The 12,025-nt window shown below is 45.7% G+C and overlaps 1 protein-coding gene across 1 annotated transcript in view; it reads left to right on the plus strand.

Annotated features, from left to right (window-relative positions):
• The window catches only part of LOC122796501 (anillin-like), a gene marked incomplete at its 5' end in the record, with an annotated part of 1,089,678 nt that overhangs the window by 408,624 nt on the left and 669,029 nt on the right, over positions 1 to 12,025 (plus strand).

Genomic DNA, 12,025 nt, shown 5'->3' on the forward strand with positions numbered 1-12,025 from the left:
TATGTATAAATGTGTGTGTAATGCATATTTTTTAAAGTCTGAAACTTTCAATTTAATCCTCAATTCTGGATTCTTTGCCTTCAATAAATGATACTGTTTAATGACTATAACAGAGTTAATCACGCAGTCTGATTTCAGTCGTTGATCCATTTGCATATTAGCCCGTGTTTGAACTTGCATTGTCCAATATTTAATCTAGTTTTAAGGGTATTTCAGAAAGTGTCCCTTGTAAAGCAATAGTTTTGCCTGCTTTAACCTGCATGGTATGAAAATTTATTCTCCCTTATATTTATTGTAATGAAAATCTGCGTCTGTGTTCTGAGAGCTGACACTAATAATCTACAATACTCAACTTGTCAGTCTAGCCAAGTATGTACAATGTCATAATATCTGTAATGCATAATTTACTGTTTTGCCAGGAGTTTAAGAACATCAAAACAATACTTTTTGAGCTCAGGAAAAACAATAAACAAAAACAGTTGAACTGCTAAACAGATAAAATTCTGTTTTCACTAAATATGCACCTGTAATGAACGGTGAAAAAAATGCGTATTAAGATAACAATAAGAAAGTAACATTAGATGTTGTCCAGTCTGTATTTATTTCAGTAAAGGCCAGTTGTGTAACATCTTAACATAATAGTAGATGTCCTACTTCTCATTGTGGCAGTATTCTTTGCTGTTGGGATATTCTGCCAAGGACAGCCAAACGTTCGGCCAGCATACCAAAGCCTTTACATCTTCCGGGCTCCGTATGTCCTACGTTCAACCAAGAAGGGAAGAAGAGGATGAAAGAAAGACCCCTCTGCCAGAAGGAAAATGGAAATTAACCAGGGGTAGGAGGGAAGGACAATACTGCAACAGTGAGAAGTAGGACTTTTACTGCTATGGTAAAATCTTACACAATGTACTGTCCTTTCTTATCACTGCTGCAGTGTCCTTTACTCTTGGAAGAGTACAAAAGCTACTGGAAAGTAGGGGAGGAGGAAGCCACATAAGAGCTGTCCACAAACACCCAAAGGATGGCCATGGCAAAAGCTGCCCTGGCCCTAAAATGACATCCAAGTTGTACTGCTCTTTTTTAAAAGTGAACACAAGACCAAATAGCAGCTTGCAAGATGGATCTAATATCTAAACTCTTGAAAAAAAGACTAGAAGAGACCAATGCCCTGGTAGAATGAGCATGAACAGAAGAGGAAAGCTACTTGCCATGAAAAGAATAGCAAAAGGAAATGGCCTTAGAAATCCAAGAGGAGATGGGTTTGGTGGTATCTAAGCAGACCAATTTCCTTGTATGAAGGAAGCAAAACTCTTGTCACATTTCCTGATTTGTTTTGTTTTGCCCAAGTAATATCTGAGCTGTCTGTAAATCCAAGGAATGAAGAACCTTCTCGTTGGGATTTTTTGGAGAAGAGAAAGACGGAAGATGAATGGCCTGATTTTAAAGGACCAATAACTAGCCTCCTTGTTCATAAAAGGATTGGTACAAAGAGAGACACTGCCATGTGTAAGGTTGAATCTGAAGTAGGAGATTCATTTGTCAGCAACCTGTGGGTATGGATCCGATATCGGATCCGAACCGGCATGGTTTTTCCAGCTATGGATCCGAGCTCCTAGCTCCTCCCCTCACCCATAATGCCCTGCTCTCCCTACATGACCTCAGATCTAGTTTGCCAGGTTCTTGGTTGACAGCTTGATCTTTGAGCTCCTACAGCTACATTTGTTTTTTGTTTGTTTTTTAATAAAGTTAAGTAGTATCTTTGTGTAGTAGTATATGTGTAGATCCCTTTTAAACTGTTTTTTTTTAAGGTTAATTTACTAAAATTTTTTAAAATTTTTTGTGTATATCCCTGTTGTGTGTGCGTGCGCCTGTGTGTGTGTCGTGGTCTTTGGGGCCTGTTGTGTGACTGAGTTGTTAACTTTGTTTTCCTGTTAAAAAACAAAAAAAAAAAAAAAGAGAGAAGAATGTCAGAAGCCCCAATGGCGATATTCTCTAAATGCTCTGAGTATGGCCATAAGCTGTCCCCTGCTGATGGCCACACTCTCTCTTCTGATACCTCTTCTGGGTTGGACTCACTTCTGGGAGTTCCTATCTCTGTGGGTGCGAAAGCAGTCTTGGGAGGAGCTGCCAGAGGAAGCTGGTCGGGGATTTTGCCCCGGACTCACGCTCCTCTCCGCCCCCCTTCAGTAGTAGCTACTCACCTGCCCTCAAACTCCTCCTCCTCCTCCGGACTCCTCCTCCCTCACGGGGTCAGAGTTCTGGGAAGCTAGGGGAGAAGGAAGGACCGAAGAAGCACCACCAGCGGCGGGGCCCACCTCGGCCTCCGGCCTCGCCCGACTAGCGACTCCTCCTCAGCGGCTTCTAACTACTGGTCACGAGGACCCTGGAGGAGGTCCCCGACCTCTGCTCCGGTCCCCGACCTTTTCACGACCTAGCCAGTTGAGAGATCCTTCACGCCTAGGTCTTTCAGGGTACCGATCCTACCCTTATATTCTTTCGAGCAGGCGATCGCCCCGGATGATCTGGCTCCTGCCTCCCTCATGGATGGACCCCCTGCTCGCTCCTTGCTCCTTCTCGGCCCATACCCGGGCTCTGGCTGCTTTTTCTCCGACCCGCTTCCGCTCCATACCCGCGCGGGGTGACAGCTTTGGGCGGGGTGGCCCTGGCCGATAGTGGCCGGCCGAACGGATAGTACTGGCGGATCCGGGAGCCGGATCCCTCCTTGGCGACCTTCCATGTCCTGCGGGCGAGGACTCTCGGACGAGGGGCGCCCGTCAGCTCCGATCCGCACTGGGGGCCTGAGCCGGGAGCCATGTCAGTCCTGTCCCCTCCTCCTCGAGGGGCAGGGTGCGTGGCCTCCCTCTCTCCGGAGCTCACCGGCCGGCACTTTTTTCGTTGAGGTCGCCTCCCATCTGGGGTCGGCAGGCCATCGGCATGATGCGGCACTGGCCCCGCCCACAGCCCGGCTCCGTCCCCCACTCCATCTGCTCTGGGTCAGGCTTCCATTCAACTAGTGGACTGGCACACAGCCTGTTTAGGAGCCCGGAAGCAGTTCGAGGTCAGCCCTTGCAAGAGCACATGTGCTGGGGCAACAGAACTCCCAAAAGGAAACTCCCGGACTGGACAGCAGGGAAGGGGAGGCGATACTTAATCAACTCCCGAGGATAGGTCCTTTGGAGACATCATGGAACTGTTCCTGGATGGATTCAGGTGGTCTTAAATAACCGTTAAGAGGGCGGTGGGTCGACCCTTGGAGGAGTTGGCCCGGCGAGTCTAACTCTTAGAAAGGCGACAAGCGGCCCCCCCCAACTCTTAGACATTACCACCAGCAGCCCCTGGAACCACCATTAGACCACAAACCAAAAGGACTGACAGGATCCTCAGTTGGATGCCCAAGCCACCCACGCCCAGGAGGGTCCCCAGTCTGCTCCATGTTGGCAGCTAAGCAAGGGGAGAAGATGCCATGAAGTCCAGCAGCCATCCGGAGAGCAAGAGGTCTGGATGACTGGTCCTCAAGAAGCGAATGTTTTCTCAAGCGGCGTTCTCAGTGAGACGGCTCATGTATGGGGCACAAAGTTTTGCAAGCAACTCAACTATAAAGCTCTTGTATCGCTGCATCCCCAGAGTCCCTTTCTGAAAGAATACCTGCATCCCAGAATCCACCCATGCAAGTAGACTGAGGTCGGTTACACCCAAATCTATCGCGGTCTTGTTCTGGGAGCGCTATTGGTAGCTAGAACTCTGCCCCCCTTTCAGATCCCAGCCCGCGTCAGGCCTAGAACATTTTTACTTGATTTCACGAATGGGCAGGCGACGTCGCTACATGAAGCACATCCCTTCTTCAGGGTCCCCCTAAAAGGCAAAAGCTTTTCCCTTGGTGGGGTCAGTGATCCTTGGGCGGAAGGCGCTGACTGCGGGAAGGCGCTGTCTGCCGTGAGCCAGAGGCTCTGTCACCAAACAGGGGCAGCCAGAAGATGGTGTTTGAGGAAAGTACGCCTTAATCTGGCATCCGTTCAAGACAACCAGTCCTTCCGTGTGAGGGAGGACAGGGCAGACACCACCCAGGGGTAGAGGGCGGAACATGGAGGAGGCTAGAGACACTTGCTTTGGGTCAGAACCTTCTCTCAGGAGCGAAAATGACAGCAACCCTGGTCTTTCCACTCTGGAGGCAGTCTGGGAGATTTTCGAGGCCCTGGTTGTGAAATTTAACAACGGGGGTCCAGGTCCCATCCATCATATCAGAGGATACAAAATATCCAGAATGGATACAAAATTTTACAAAATCCAAAAATCCAAACCCCACCCGATCCCGGGAAGGCTCTTTCAGCAGAAATTGGCTTCCAGCTGAAAAGGGCCATCCGGCCTTCCCCCATCCGGCCTCCCTTCCCGGAGAAGACTCCCAGGTTCTTTAGTGCCAGGGATCAGGGGGGACCCCTACAGAAGGGTTAGAGGTCCTATTAAACCTTCCGAATCACAAGGAGGAAGTTCGGATGTCCTTCAATTTGGTCACCTTCCCCCCTTCTGTTCACTTCACTCACTGTGCAATGGAGAGCCACCTGAGGCTTACTACACATACTAATGGACGATACTCACATACACAGGGTTTTCTTGCTTCTGGCTGGCAACCAGTCACTACCCACAGACTTCTTTCTTCACTGGCATCACTGCAGCCCCAGGGTGTTCCCCAGCCTACTCCATGTGGGCCCGGCCACAGTTCACTTCTATTCATAGCAACTTTCATTACCTGTGGGGAGCTGGCTGCTCACCGCTTCAACAAGGCCTCTATCTTGGTATCCCTACTATCTTTTCATTCAACTCCTTCATGGCTTGAATTCCTGATAAATGGCAGTAAGTCAAATTCAAACAGGCCTCTCTCTTCTAATCCTCATGGTGCCAGTCAAGGGTCAAGAGTTAAGAGCCTTCCTCACAACCCCCTCTTGCTCACAACAGAGGGAATTGATCCTCCATCCTCCAGGTCAGCTCAGTCCAAATCTCTTCCTGATGGCTCCGACATCACCATCTCCTAGGGATTTCTCTTCTCCATGGGCTCGGCTTTCTCCGGCGGCAAACACTTCTCGGGTACTCAGGGCGTGGATGTCTTATCTAAGGTGTCCCCTGCATCATCCCGACCTAGAGACCTCCTTTGTGCAGCTTACCTGGCACAATGTGGCTCTTTCAAGAGGGTGGGGGCTAGGGCCTCTCTTACTTTACAGCCATCTCCCCCTTGCCACAGTGACCACGGGTGCATCCCGCCGCCGTGGGGGGCACTGTGGGGGCGGGCGCGCCAAGCGCATGGGGCGACTCGTGGGAATGGTGACTCCGCATTAGTTCTCGACTACGAGGCTGTCAGTTGGCGTCCAACATCCTGCGAGCCAGGGAACCAGGCCTTTCTTCTTGCGGAACAATCCCGGGAAAATCGGTGGGGGTCGCAGTACATTTGCTTATCGACAAATCAGGGGAACTCAGGTTTATTTGTCCTCCAAACACCAGTGGTGCGACAGCCGAGAGCTCCACCAGCTTTCTTATATGCTCCTTATATTCGGGTCGCAGGTCCAGCATCCTTGTGGACAAACTCAGTAAGCACTCTTCCTCTCTCCCCTGTGTCTCTCAGTCGCTCCAAGTAGCGAAGCGTATCTTTGCTCTCGACCCCCAACTCACGCTCTCTTTTCTCTTTGCTTCTCCCGGTCTCTCCAAGTGCGACCCTCTTTTTCCCTCTAATCCCCATCGACCTCATGATCTCAACTCAGCTCTGCCTCATGTCGTCATAGCCCCGTTTCTGGCCTCCTTACCCCCTCTTCCTTCCTGCTCCAGGTCTCACTGAAAGCTTCTTCTCTGGGGTGCAGAATGATCCCATAGGCCCCATTCTGTACAGAGCAGAATCTGGTTCCCTTACCTAAGCTCTCTCTCCAGGAAATCCAGCCGATTTCGTCTAGATCCTCCCGATATCCACTTCCCGAACCTACCATCTTCCTTACACTCTGCCCTTATACTAACCAGTTCCACACCCAGTTCCAATCCCAATCAACCATTCCCATTTCTTCTCCCGGTCTGGCCTCTATGTCTAGTAAGTTATAAAATCTTCTTTTCTAAGCCCAGTAAATGACTCATTCTCCATCTGGTTCCTAAAGCAGGCCTATTTGGTTCTCCAGTACCCTTCCCGTCCCTTAGATGCGGGTTAATGATTTTTTAAGTTTGATCTTTTAGACTGCACGGTCTGGTAGCTTACACGCCCCAGCCTCAGCGTATCACTTCTGTCATGACCATGGAGTTCTTATGTCTGCCAAGTCTGGAGGCAATCTTCCTGCTGATGTCAGGCATAACTAGACCCCCAGTAGATGGAAGCTTTCATTATGTGGGATCTTTTCTTAAGTTCTTTCGGCCTTGACGCCAGCCCATTTGAGCCTCTCTTATCCATTATCTAAAATTCTTATCTTTTAAGACTGCATTATAAAACAGAAGCTCTTCAGCCAGCCAGTAAACCCCCAAAGCCCTTTCGGCTTTCCTAATACTTGTAACCCCATCCGGACATTTCCTCCTCAGGTTGCCCGGCTTTCCTCCCTTTATTAACACAACCTCCTAAGGCATCAGTCCATCAACCTCATTGTTCACTCACCCAATTATTTCATTGCTCAGCTGAATTAAAGCTGCATTCATTCTTTGCACAATGGATTCGTTTTTGCATAGAGCCCTAAGATTCCTTATCACTCATTATCCCGCTGTAGCATAATTTCAAGAGCTTAAATTTAATCTGGGTAAACCAATTTGGGTAGTCTGGCTGTCAAGTAAGTTTTCCTTTGCATCAGCGGTGCTTTTACCTCACTTCTGGGAGGCCATCACTGGCAGGGGTTCATGACACTTCAACCTCCTGTGTCTACTATTAAGGCCTTTATCTTTAGGATACCTCTGGATGACATTTGTTCATTGGCATCACTGAATTCATTGTCTGTAATCAAGCATCTCATTACATCCTGGGTATGGCATCTCACATCTTGCAATGTTTTACATCTTGGTGTGGGTATGACATCAGAAGGTAGAGCATCCTGTAGCCGTATAGGGAAGTAGAATATTTAGTTCATACAGGTATCTGCCCTCTGATCCCGTAGCTGGGGATTTACCTGTCAGGTCATATTTAAATGATATGTAACTTCTACTTTAGATTGATGGTACAGCGCATAGGTATCCATCTAACTTCTAATTTTCAAGTACCTCTCATTGGAAACCATATTTCTAGTGGTCCATTACCTCAGCCAGAAGAGTTCGAGTTCCATGGCCTTTGGTGAAAGCATTGTATCTTATTATTTCATAAGAGCAGAGTGACGCTTAGACCAAATCTGTCCTTCATGGTCAAGGTGACTATGGAAATTGATCTAAACCAGTCTGTTAACTTGTCTGCTTTTTTCCAGTTATCAAAATGAGGGAAATACCTTTAGCAATGCATGGACGTCCACATGATTTTTTTGTTTCCCCTTCTGTTTCATTCTTTCTGGTTTATCCCAGTACCTATCAGCCTGTCATACAGCCCTTGCACTATCTGTGTTCTAAGGCTTGGTTTGATAAAGAACCTCATGGTATCCTGATGCTTATGCCATTTTATTTAATCTATGACGTACCTCTTGGGCCTCCTCTCTCTCCTGCTTTCTCATGTTTAAGTCTGAGGGCTGTTTCCCCTGTATGGACCATGCCTCCCTGCAGGAAAGGCACAGACTTAAATCCTCTGCCCTTGGGAATGGGCACATCCATCCTTCCCATTTCCTCAGATACCTGAGCTGCTAGTCGAACTTGGGTCATCTAGGCTGTATCCGAATGATTTTAACATTTTATATTAGGAAGACAAAGACTGCAGGAAACCCACTACTAAATGACCCACTGCTAGAACTCCTCTTAGCATCCAAGGTCATCCTATCCAGCTGGTTGAGACGGTCTTCCCCCAACCTAAATGCATTTACCAAATATGACGGGCTAAACATTACTTCAAATGCACTTTTCATGTTTGGAGCTCATGTGGTGAAATGGCTATTCTACTAGATTGCCCCCAGATGTGATGCTGTGGGACCAGTTACTGAAGATGGACCACTTCTTACCAGACATGAAAGCTAAGCTTTTACCATAGTGCTAAAATATATCCGTTGTCAGTAACTTTTTCTCCACAGAGCCTTTCTCCAACTAGGACTAGAAATGAACAAGCCAGTTTGGACTTCCCTTCTAACAGCTGAAGAAAAGCTTCAAATGGCAGCTTTCTCTTGTGTCTTCTTGCCAGGGAGTGGCTGAGGGCAGCTTCCTGAGGTCAACTAAGTATGTTCTTGCCAAAAAGTGTAAATATGGGATACAAGCAACCAAATGGGAGCCATACAAGAAACTCAACAGCCAATGGTAAGTCGTCCTAATGCCTTGCAGTAACTAGCACACCTCTCAACTGTTTTTTTTTTTTTTGTCTCTTACTTCTACCCTTTCCCTCTTAAAATTTGATTTTTTCTGGTAAATTGCTGAAGATTAGCTATTAATGCCCGACATTAGAGATTCATACTAAAACTGCTGTGGTGGTGCTGCGGTAGCGTTGTCGCCTCACAGTAAGATGTTGTCCTGTTCGATTCTCAGCTAAAGCATCTTCTGTGTGGAGACTTGCGTGAATGGGCATACCTTCGTTGAAGGTTGTGTGTCAGAGCTGGCAGCTCGGCACGTAAAAATCTACTTCCAATCATTACCCGACAGGAGTTCCACTGTGGTGACCCCTAACCGGGAAAAGCCAAAAGACGCAACAAAAAATTAGAGATTCATACTCTGTTTCAGTAAAAGCATGCTGGTGCAAAACATGTTCCACTAATTTAAGTGATTTAGAGTAATAATTGTTCCTGATTTTGAATCTTTATTCTCCATTTATTTGTGGCTTTGTCCAGAATTCTTGAGCAAAGAAAAAGCGGTATGGTAGATTGTCCTACCACTTATTAATGGTGGAGCAGCTTTTTACCGATCTAGTATATTTTGGTAAGTGTATAACTTGATCTGTCATGGAGAGTTTAGTCTCTGTCTCCTGTAGGACTATTATTTGGCAGCACTTAGCCCGAGGCCAACAACTAAACCTTTCCCATGCAGCCTTAACCCCTCCCTTCTTAGTACCTCAGGACCCCACTTCATATCTTTTCAACTACTCTTGGACTGTCTCTCTACCAAAACAGTACTAGGCTGCCATTGAGTGTCTGTTATATTGATTGTGCTGCTTTTTTTTCCTGGCAAAGGGATTTGGTGGCATATACAACTTTCAACATAGTGCAGATTTTGCCACCTTAAATTCACTCCGTTTGTAAACGTTCCCAAGAGTTACTTTTCTGCTTCACCTTCTTTCAAGTGTCTTATTACCAAATCTGTGTGTGTGTTTTTTTTTCTAGCGGTGCTTACTCTTGTCTGTAATAAAGGGTACCCAGCCTTTTCTGACATTTTCCAATAAAAAAAAAAATTGTACCAAACTGCCAGACAATTATGTCTTTGGCTTTCAAGTTGCATTAAGCTTTGTTACCAGAAATATGACAATCTCTTTAATTTCCACAAGTCTTTTGGGTTTCTAATACCATGATGGGAATGGACCCCATTCCTCAGTCTTATGTGAGTTAACTAATGCTCATGCATAAAAGTTTTTTCCACTTTGTAAGTCTTCTTAAATGCTTCTGTGGATGAGATTTGTGTGGCTGCAGCATGTTCCTCTAAATACTTTTTCAAGATGGTACAAGTTGAGCATGATCTCTGTGGAGAGCCTCTTTTGGGGTCAGTTATATACTGGGCAGTCTTCTGTGATGAACCACCTAAAGAACTAAGCTTGGGATTGCAATGTCGCTATTCCTTCCATTAATTTGTCTAAGTCCTGATGGACACCTTTCTTCTTTGAGAGCACACTAGTAGCTTGAGCTAGCTTAAGTCCTGATGGACACCATTCTTCTTTGAGACACACTTATAGCTTGAGCTCAGTTTTTGTTTTTGTTCCTTTAGTGGGCGGTCAGAGATTTGGTGTTTGATGTTTAAAAACTAAGGATTCATAGGTGTTAGGGAGGGGCTATGGTAGCCTGGGAATGTTTTGGGTGCTGGGCTGACTATCTCCTGCGAGTCTTAATGCCAGTCTTAATGTTAGATGTGATGGAGATGAAACTGCCTATGTAGTGCTATCATTATGATAAATTAACTTTCGGTTTTACCTGATATTTTTTTCTGGTACCCAGTAAGCTATGGTGGGCAGTTATCTGCTACATTGACATTTGCAGATTGCACTGTCACATGCATAGTCAGTAGAATTTTGTTTAATCTAATTCAGTCTGAGTTACTTTGAGATCAGTTTGTGGCCATTGTATGGGTCACTGCTGAGTTGTATAATTTCTCATCCATGGTAAATTGTTCAAGGTGGAGGTCTGCCCTTCCAGTCTGAGTTACTCAACTTTTAAGGATCTCCTCCACAAGCTGAGTTCCTCCTGTGTCACAGGTGACAGTCCAATGTATAGTTTGAAAGGAGGTGCTTTTAGCTCCAAAAGTCAGTTCTTTTTTGCCTCAAGAAGTGATCATTTGTCAGTTCTGTCTGGTGGGTCTATTCCAAGTAACTTCCAGAGAATGATAAACACCTATGTTGACAACTTTTAGGCTTTTGAATTGTTGATTGAGTGTTGCAGTTTTTAATTTCACTGTTAAATTTATATTTCTTATCAAACTGGACTTACAAAGTATCCCAAGATCCAGGACATCCCAGGAAAGTGTTCCTGATTTACATGCAGGAGGGATGTGTGTGTGTCTGGAAGAAAAACACCAGGTCATATATGAGCATTGTGGTACTTAAAGGAAAAGGACTTCAGCAAGTAGGACCAGATAGCTCAAGGCTGTTTTACATTCAAATAAGTCATTGACCTTATGTGATGCCCTTCCACTGGCCCAGCAATCAAGGAGCCTTTGTCCTCACCACTAACACCAGTGAGGGGCATCCATATAGGGAAAGGATAATAAATACACCCACAGTAAAGTACAATTTCCCTTAAGAGCACACAGAGACCATAGTCAGTCTGGGGCTGGTTTCTCCCTTTCTCTCCAGGTCCCCAATAAGACTCCCCACTGACACAGCTATTGGGTCCAGATCTCAGCCTAGTGGGCAAGCTAAAACCTCCAGCACCCTCTGTCCAACCAGTGCTTTCTGTCCCTGCCCAAGTAGCCAACACACACACACTTTGAGATGAGAGTTTATGCAAACACACTGCCACTCTTGGGGAAGGCTGGCACAGGTTCTCCAGCTGTGCCCCTTTTACCTAGACTATAAAGTAGAAATCACTGCCAAAACCCAGCTAATATTTATCAGCTACTCAAAGTCCCTTATGAAGGGTGTCCAGTTATTACTGTACAATATTATTATCCAAATGGTAAGTGCAACCAAACAGTCAAGACTTATTTGAAGTGACTTGGTACAGTATCCCCATATACATGCAATGTACTTTTAGAGCTTAAATTATCTCTACACAAAACAGCCACAGTTGAAAGGTTTAACATGTTTAATAATTAATAAAAACTAGACAATATTTCTTACTACACAGTGCTAGTCAAGAGCACAGAGATCACAAGGAAATGTATAAAATAATACAGTAGAAAAGTTCTGACATCACAGAAAAACACTTGGTCTAATTTTCCTAATTCCTAGCTATTTCTAATGAGAAACACTTAGGTCTAAGATCCTACTTGCATACAGAAACAGGCAGTGCTGGTGATGTTGGGTGTTCTCAAGACAAATGCTCTAATGCTCTCATTCTTTCTGTCCTTAAATTGATAATACAGTACCACTGATTCATTTCAGATTACATCATTTGTTTCTGGTTCCCAGGCTAACAGACTCTGAGGTTAATGGCACCGTTGATCTTGCAACTGGTCAGGAACCAGAGCAATAAAAGAAATTATACATGCAAATTCTAGCCATTAACTCTGGCCTCAAAACAATAGGCAGAATTCCTTCATCCAGATATATCAGCTCCGAGTTTTGACATCAAAGAATTGACTTGTCAGCTTTGTTACA

Source organism: Protopterus annectens, chromosome 3.part0, assembly GCF_019279795.1.
Source record: "Protopterus annectens isolate FY-2018-M chromosome 3.part0, PAN1.0, whole genome shotgun sequence".
Lineage (NCBI taxonomy): Eukaryota > Metazoa > Chordata > Ceratodontiformes > Protopteridae > Protopterus > Protopterus annectens.